The following is an 8,998-nucleotide window of genomic DNA, read 5'->3' on the forward strand; positions in this document are numbered from 1 at the left end:
GTCTGGATATATGCCCAGGAGTGGGATTGCTGGATCATATGGCAACTCTATTTATAGTTTTTTGAGGAACCTCCATGCTGTTTTCTATCGTGGCTGCACCAATTTACATTCCCACCAACAAAGTAGGAGGTTCCCTTTTCTCCACACCCTCTCCAGCATTTGTTATTTGTAGATTTTTTAATGATGACCATTCTGATCGGTGTGAGGTGGTACCTCATTGTAGCTTTGATTTGCATTTCTCTAATAATCAGTGACGTTGAGTATCTTTTCATGTGACTGTTGTCCATCTGTACGTCTTCTTTGGAGAAATATCTATTTACGTCTCTGCCCATTTTTCGATTGGGTTGTTTATGTTTTTTTGTTGTTGTTGAGTTGTATGAGCTGTTTGTATATTTTGGAAATTAAGCCCTTGTCAGTTGCATGAGATATGTATTTTTTAAACTAGTAGACTTTATTTTTCAGAACAGTTTTAGACTTACAGAAAAAATTGAGCAGATAGTCAGAGAGTTCCCATAGGCACCCCTCCCCTCACCCCATACACGGTTTCCCCTAATATTAACAATTTATATTAGCATGGTACATCTGTTACAATTAAAGAAACGATACTGGTATATTATTATTAACTAAAGTCCATACTATATTCAGATTTTCCTAGTTTTTACATTCTTCTGTCTCAGGAGCCCATCCAGGATACCTCATTACATTTAATCTCTTTAAGCTCCTCTTGGCTGTGCCCTTTCCTCAGACTGTGCTTATTTTTGATGACTTGACAGTTTGAGGAGTATTGGTCATGATTTTGTAGAATGGCCCTCTGCTGGAATTTGTCTGATCTTTTTCTCATAGACGGGGGCTATGCATTTTGGGGAGGCTGACCACAGAGGTAAAGCGCCCTTCTTGTCACATCATATCAAGGGTACATATGTAATAGGGAAGAACAAACCTGACTCCATATTGGATCTGTTTCTTTTACTTTAACCTTTGTATTATATTGTTTTTGCTGCAAGTTAATCAGTGAAAGCATGTCGCCTAGAGCTTAAAGTATACATAAAGGCTCATCTCTGGGAAGCCTGCCTCCATGCCTGAGCGTTAGCTCACAGGAAGCATCCTGACCAGGTCCACCTGTGAGTGGCTGCAGGAAAGAAGAAATTAACACATCCCCTCCAGAGTCTGGCCGGAACCAGGAAATATTTGCAGCAACTTATCACCTTTTTAACTTCACCTCCTCACCTCCCCCTCTTAGTTCTATAAAAGAAGCTGCATCCAAACCCAGCCAAGAGGGCTCTTTGGGACACTAGTCCACCATCTTCTCCGTCTGCTGGCTTTCCAAATAAAGTTGCTATTCCCTGCCCTGAACAACTCATCGTCTTATTGGCCTGTTGTGTGGCAAACAGGAGGAGCCAATTTGGACTCGGTAACAGACACTGTCAACGGGACTTATGACAGTTGCCGACCTTGATTGCCAGGCTTTTCCCCTGTAAAATTATGCCTTTAGAAGGAAGTCGTTATGTGCTGCCCCCAGTTAAGGAGTGGGGGATTATACGTTCCTCTTTTAGGATGAAGTATCTACATCATTTACTTGGAATTCTTCTGCACCGGAGATGTCTCTCTTCTATCCCCATTTATTCATTTATTCAATCATGTATTTAAATCAGTATGGACTCATGGATATTTATTTTATACTTTGGGTTATAATCCAATACTACTTTATTAATTTTGTTGCTTAAATTGCTGTGATGTATTTTTTACCCTTTGCATTGGGAAAATTAAAAGATTGATTTAACCACCAGGGCTGTGGCAGCTGAGGGGTGCTGGCTGCCCAGAGTGTGTGTGACCTGCTGACCCTTTGGAACTGGAGTTGCATTTTCTGACTGAAGCGCTGGAAGGAAAAAGAACATGAGCAGAGCAATGTATGTAGTCTGAGCCCATTTTTATATAAAAAAGAAGGAATATCTAAAAGTAGAAATCTCTCTCTCTGTCTCCCTCTGTCTCATGGCAGCCATACTGGCCCACCCTCAATCCATTCTCCCAAGGGGTCCTTGTGCAACCCCTTCCTATGCTCAGTGGCTTTTTGGTGCCCTTAGAATAACATTCGAACAGTGGCCTACAGTGCCCTCTATTGGGCCTCAACTCAAATGTCCCTCCTCTTGCAATTCCACCCAAAGCGGCCGGGTCCCTGACTCAGAACCCATCAATCCCAGCCCATCACCCCACCATTTTCCCCCCAGAGAACTCATCACTGCCTGAAATATTCTTATTTACTCTCTATTGCCTCTCCTCCCGCTTCTAGAATGCAAGCCCCTTGAGGGCAGTGGGCATCGTGGCTGTTGTCTTATTTTCCTCAGTAGCCCGGGCTTAGCACAGGGCCCGATGCACAGCAGGTTTCACGTCTTCCTACCTATTGAGTGAACAGCCTTAGAGCAATAAGGAAAGACAGCACTCCTTCAACCACGTTAGTGATCTCAGGGGTGTGGGGCTGGAAAGGGAGAGAGGAGATTATCGACTTTTTCTTTAGATACCTCTGGTTTGTTTAGCTGTTACAAAGAACATGTAGTACTGTGGTTTGTAATTAAAAAGAAAATCCAATAAAGTTAATTTAAAGAAAGAAAAGAAAAGAAAGAAATTGAAGTTTTCATTTCCTGGGGAAAAAAATAAGAAAAAAGCCGAAGGCTTTACGTGGGAAATCGTTGGTTGTTGGGGAGCACAGGTAGTGTCCTGAGTCTGGGGGACGGGGGTGCTGAAGAAGGTTGGAGGGTATGGGGTCTGAGGAGGGGGCTGGTGGCGAGACAGGGAGGTTCTAGAATTGTTATAGGAGGGGTCTGGGTAGAAGGGGTGGGGGCAGAGGCGGGGCTGGGAGACCTGTCTGGGGTTGCCCGGAAGTAGGTCGATTCCGGGTGGTTGGTGGGGAGCATGAAGGTGGGGGTGGCTGGGAAATCCCAGGCCATCCCGTGGCACCAGCACTGGGACTTAGCCAGCCCCATAATCCAGTCTCTGGTGCCAGCCCATTTTGGGGTCAATCATCTCCCCTCTCTTGGCTTCAGTTTTCCCAGCGACAAAATAGGGATTGACGCAGGAGTCGCCAAGGTTCTCCCAGCTCGGATGACCACTTCAATGGGCGCTGACTCCTGGGGCCCTTTAGGGAACTTGTGTTTGGGCCATAGTCCTGCGGGCATCCGCTTTCCCCCAACCATTGTAGAACTCTGGACAGGCGGCCTCCGCCTCTGGCCAACAGAGGGCGCTGCGGCACCGCAGTACTTGGTTGGGCTCAGTGCGTCCCTGAGCCGATTGCTGAAGCTGAGGTCCTCCTGGGTGTGCCCCGCAGTCCGCTGCCTCCCCATCCCTCAGATTCTTCCCTCCACAGCCCTGGTCACGACCGTGTCCACAGGTCTCGGGTGTCCGGTTCTCTGAGCCTGGGCCGAAGTGGGCAGGCTGGATTTGGAGCCTGAAGGGGTTCAAGAAATCATTCCTTCCATGCCCCTGCGTCTAATCTGCTCCCCTGCTCTCTCCCTGCAGCCCTCCCCAAGCCCAGAGCTGGCTGCGCTCCAGCCTAGATTTTCCCTCCTGGGATTCTGGCCATCTGGGCCATGCTCTCTGGAGCTACTGGGCACACGGATAGGACGCGAGGTCCTCAGCAGAACATCCAAGGACTCCAGCTGCCTGTTGGCCAAACCCCCAGCAGGCCCAGGAAAAGGGGCTCCCACTGATTCCGGGAGCCGGGCTGTGTGATCTGGAGGAATTCAGCTGCCGCGCACACTGGGGAACTCCATGTTTCCCTTCCTCCCTGGACCTCTGCTGCCCCCAGGGTTCTCCCCAGCAGGACTGGGGGGGCCCCATGAGGGTGTTGCACCAGAGTATTTGGTGCGCGGTGGTGTGAGTGAGGCTTGGCCTGCTGCATGGAAACACATTCCAGGTCAAGCTTTCCAGCACAAGTGTCCGGCACTCATGGTATCACATGTGGGGTAGAGAGTGTCTCTCCATCCAGGTGCTCTGGGCTGGGATGCTGAATGTGGGGTGGGGCTGAATGACCAGCATCCTGGGCCAGTGTGGACAAAGGCTTCGCCCCGGGCCATCACCCTGTCTCACCCTCCCCAGGTGGAATCCTGTTCTCAGTGTGGTACCTACGAACCTCAGTCAGCTGTGGGGATTGGGCCAATGGGCAGCTCCTATTCAGGGTGCCCCACACTGTCATCAGTTGCTGAGTCCAGATGGAACACAGGCCTATGTGCTGTAGGGACACAGTAAGGGACGTGGGCATGTGCAAATAAACTGTATCAGGAAGTCGTGGGCTGGACATTTGATCTGTCTGCCCAGAACTGTCACATCCTGATCGGTGGTTAAGACTCTGCTAAATCCAGATTCAAACCTAGATTCTGATACTTGCTCACCGTGTGACCTTGGCAAGGAAGCTCCTAAATGTTATGTAAAGTGGGATAACAATATCTCCAGCGACACAGGATTTCTGTAAGAATTAAATGATAAGGTATGTGATAATAACTATAATAGTAAACACTGAGTAGTGCCAGCAAACTCTTCTAAGCATATTACATGAGTTAATTCATTTAATCCTCACAAATGAGGTCTATCCCATTATTATCCCCATTTTGTAGATAGAGATATAACCCTCGCTGTGAAGGAACTTCTAGTCCAGTGGGGAGACAGAGAAGTGAGCAAAAATCCTTTGAGCAAAAATAATCTTTACTGTTCAATGAAATGAGAATTTAAGGGCATAAATGTTCAAGCTGTAATTGGCTTCTCATAATCCCCAACAGTGAGCCCATTTTACAGACAAGGAAACTGAGGCCCCGAGAGGCTGCAACAATCACCCAACGGTGCACAGCAGAAGGGATGGAAGCAGCATTGTCTGATTCTTGTGCCTATTCTCTTCCCCTGAAAATGAACACAAAATATAATTTAAGTCCAAATGCTCACCATGTAATTGCAATTTTCAGAAAAGTCTGTCCCCTCCGTACAAATGAAAGGTTGCAGCCTCCAAGCCCCAACCATGTCTCTCCACCCCACTGCTGTGCCTTTGGATGTTCAGAGTGAGGGAAGAGATTACTTCTGCCTGGTAAGATTAGAGAAGGATTCACCTAGGAGGTGACATTCGAGGTGGGACTTGAAGGATGTATAGGAGTGTGCTGGGTGGACAGAGAAAGAGGCCCATCCAGGAAGAGGGCACAGCACAGCACAAAAAAAAGATGTGAGTGTTTATGGTGGAGGAAGGCAGGGAGGTGTTCTTGGTGGGGAGCAGGGAGAAAAAGGTCAGAGGCAGGGCCACCCAAGGAAGCTGTGTTTGGGGACCAATAAGGGGAGGAGGCCTGGGGTGAGAGCAACAGAAATGATGCAGAAAATGCAGGATGGAGCCATATTTCAGGGAAGACAAAACTCTCAAGGACTGCTACTCTGACTGTGCTACTCTTACCACCAGGGACCCACTGGTGGTAAAACCACTGAAAACAGCCACCTGACCCGTGCTGTCTCCTCCCAGCCAATCACACGGGAGCGCCCTTGCTAGTCCTGCCCACTTGGGGGTCTGGGAGGGATCTATTGCTCAGGGCACTTCACTGGCAGCTTCTGTGTGCAGTCCCCCAACTCCTACGTGAAGCTGAGTTGTGTTTGCTTGTGCACTGGGGCTGTGGGAGCATGTGTGTAGACAAATGTGTGTGAGTTTTGAGTGTGTGTGAGGACAGAAGCACGGGCATCTGTGCAGTTGCATGTGTGAGCGTATACTCAGCGCATATTCCACAGGGCAAGGGGGAGGGTGCACAGGGATAAGAAACAGGACTCTGCACTTTTTTTTTTTTTTTTTTTTTTTTTTTTTGCGGTACGCGGGCTTCTCACTGTTGTGGTCTCTCCCATTGCGGAGCACAGGCTCCGGACGCGCAGGCTCAGCGGCCATGGCTCACGGGCCCAGCCGCTCTGCGGCATGTGGGATCTTCCCGGACCGGGGCACGAACTCGTGTCCCCTGCACAGGCAGGCGGACTCTCAACCACTGCGCCACCAGGGAAGCCCAGGACTCTGCATTTTTGCATGTAGGTGGAGGCTGGTATACCCTTGTGCCTGTGTGCAAGAACAGGTGTGTGTAGGGAGGGGTCTGTGTGTGTGTGTGTCTGTCCTTTAGGAGGCACCTGGGTCAAGGGGAGACAGAGAGAAGCAAGCTCCTAGAAAAGGCTCAGCGTCCTGTGAGATCCGAATTCCAGGGTTGCTTAGAAATGGCCAACCAGGAGGCACATGCAAATCAGATGTACGTGATATGCAAATAAGAAGGCTTCTTCCTGGTATGGGCTGGGGCCCCAGGAATCTTCCCAGAACGCTGCGGGCAGAGGCAGTGGAAAGTGGGGCTCTGAGGGTGCTGGGAGCGGAGCTCCTTGTCACCTTCGTCTCTCCCAGCTCCTGGATTAAGACTCAGAACCCCACGAGACCCCATGGCCATGGGATGCTTCCAGGTGTCACCCTGCCTAATTTCCAGATGTGGGTGCAACAGGGAGAGAGAAGGGCGAGAGGAGCTGGGGGAGCCGGGTGGGAGCTCCCAGGCCCACCGAGGAGAATGGATGTCACAGTGACAGCTGGCCCGGCCTACATTCACTGGTCAGGTACAGTTGTTCAGGCGCCAAGGCGAGGGGTCAAGGGCAGACAGAAGGCCTGGCAGTGGGCAGGCAGGGTCCCTGGGGTTTTCCCTGGTGCTCAGCGCACAGACTGATGGAGCTGGGGAAGCCTCACACAGCCCTCTGCTGGCACCTCCCTGTGTGCAGGGGACTCGAGGTCCAGGGAGGGCGGGCAGATTACCCAGCCTGACCTCGTGGGGCAGACACCGGGCCCAGTCTCCCCACTTCCCCAGGGGGTCTGCATCCTGACTCACGCGCACGTGTTGCACGAGCAGTGCACACAGCTGCACCTCACACCCTTGCAGACCCTCCATGCAGCCTGTGCACACAGCACGCTCACCAGCACTGAGGACCACGCCCCCAGCACACCCATCTCCCAGGCCTGAACACAGGTACCAGGACATCTGCCCAAGGATGTGCACACAGTCCCCCACCCAGCCCTCTTCCCTTACACCCATGCACACGTCTGCAGACAGGCCGGGGGCAGGGGGATGCATGGGGGTTTCCTCACCCCCACCAGCTCCCCAACACACGGCACTCACTGCTGGGCATGCTGCCAGCCCTGCTTCCCTGATCCAGTTTCAGCTTCACACACAGTTGGGGGTCCAGCTGCCTCCAGAGGAGGGGGGGTTGGTGTTTGCCTAACTCCTAGGTCATTTCTCTAGGTGATAGGCCTCTCCCCTGAGGGAGCGGCTGACTCCTTTCCTCCACTGGGCTCCCGGAGGCAGAGGCTGTGTCTTCCCCCATCAGACAGACTGCCCGCCCCGCTCAGAGCCTGCAATGGGCTCCACACAATCCTAATGGCATGGGATGAGTGGACAGACGGCCTCGCCCCATGACTAAGCCAAAGGTCAAAGGTCAAACCTCATGAGTGCCAGGAGGGTATATCCAGCCTGACCAGGACGAAGTCCGGCCATCCCGGCGACAAGGGCAGGAGGTAGCCCCCGATGCCTCGGTCACAGGTCCCTCCTGCTGCCCAGCCAGATGGAGCCCTGGAAAGCAGTGACCCAGGGCCTGTGCAGGGGCTCCTGCCCTTCCTTCCAGGAAGTCTTCCTCAGTGTCAGCCCCAAATCCCTCATGCTCTACAGCATTTCCTCTCATTTGGCTTCCTGGGGTTCTCACATGAGGTCTCCTGACCTTACAGTTTTCTAAGGTGATTGTCCCTGTTGGAATAAAAAAAGACTGAGGGCCAGAGGGATGGCAAGGACCACCCCAGGCCCGTCATCTTGTGGGTAAACAGGCTGATAGAATGGAAGAGCTTTGCCCTAGGCCCACAGGAATTGAGGGCAGAGGCTGGGGGCTCTGTCTCCCAGCTCTTGTTCCTAGACCCTCCTTGTTCTAGCAAAATCTCTCCAGGGTCTTCTTCCAACCCTGGTCCTGCCCCCTCAAGCCCCTCCTGAGGATGAGTATGGACCTTCGGCTTCTGCCCAGCGCCCACCGGGCCCCTTTTAGCAGTCTCCCCTGACATGGGCAACTGAGTGAGCTTACAGCTGGGGGAGAGCAGGCAGGTAAGGTTGGAGCTGGGGGAGGGTGGTGAGCCCCAGCGGAGACCCTCTGTGGGGAACTGATCCTCCCCTGGCCCGGTCACACCCCAAGAGATACTTCTGAGATAGAGCGGGTGGTCCTGCCACCCTGGGAGCCGTGGGCTGGCTTTAGGAAATGGTGGGCGGCTGGCGAGTGTTTCAGAATGACATGACCCGCTCCCTCTGTTCCTGCCCCCTCAGGAGGGGTGGGGAGTGGGCAGGCGCCTGGCTGCCAGACCACAGCCCCAGGACCGGCAGGAAACAGACCCTCTCTTAGGGAGCCTCCAGCCTCATGGAGAAAACATTGTCCCGGCCTCAGGCATCTGGAGTGTGAAGGGGAGACACAGCCCCTGCCCTCAGGGAGCTCAGGTCTAAAGCAGACAGCCCGTCCCACTTTCCTTTAATAATTCAGAAACCACCACTCTCAGTGTGGTTTGTGTCATGTCTGTTTTTCCCCACCAGCTAAGATCTCCTCGAGGCCCTCACCTGGCTTGCTCGTGGCTGTCTCTCGCCCCCAGCTGATGTGCTGAGATGTGTCAGACTGAACAGGGCAGGAAGAGTCACAGTGCAGCTCAGGGAAACCCCGTGGTTCTCTACTCTGCAGGTCCCATCAGTCACCAGGAACTACTGGTTTTCCTCCATAAAACATAGGCTTGGCCCTTGCCTGGGCTCCCTGCCTCCCCTCAGGCCAGCCTTTCCAATTTCTTCTCCTCACCGCAGCCAGAACCCACATCTGAACTGTCACTTCTGGGCCCAAACCTCCCATGGCTCTCCATTGCCCTAGGAGACCATGCCCAGCTCTTTCTCTGGCATTCAGAGCCTTTCATACCTGGTCTCACAGGGCTTCCCTACCTCATCCCAGCCTTGAACGT

The sequence above is a fragment of the Phocoena sinus genome, chromosome 20 (genome assembly GCF_008692025.1).
Source record: "Phocoena sinus isolate mPhoSin1 chromosome 20, mPhoSin1.pri, whole genome shotgun sequence".
Classification (NCBI taxonomy): Eukaryota; Metazoa; Chordata; class Mammalia; order Artiodactyla; family Phocoenidae; genus Phocoena; species Phocoena sinus.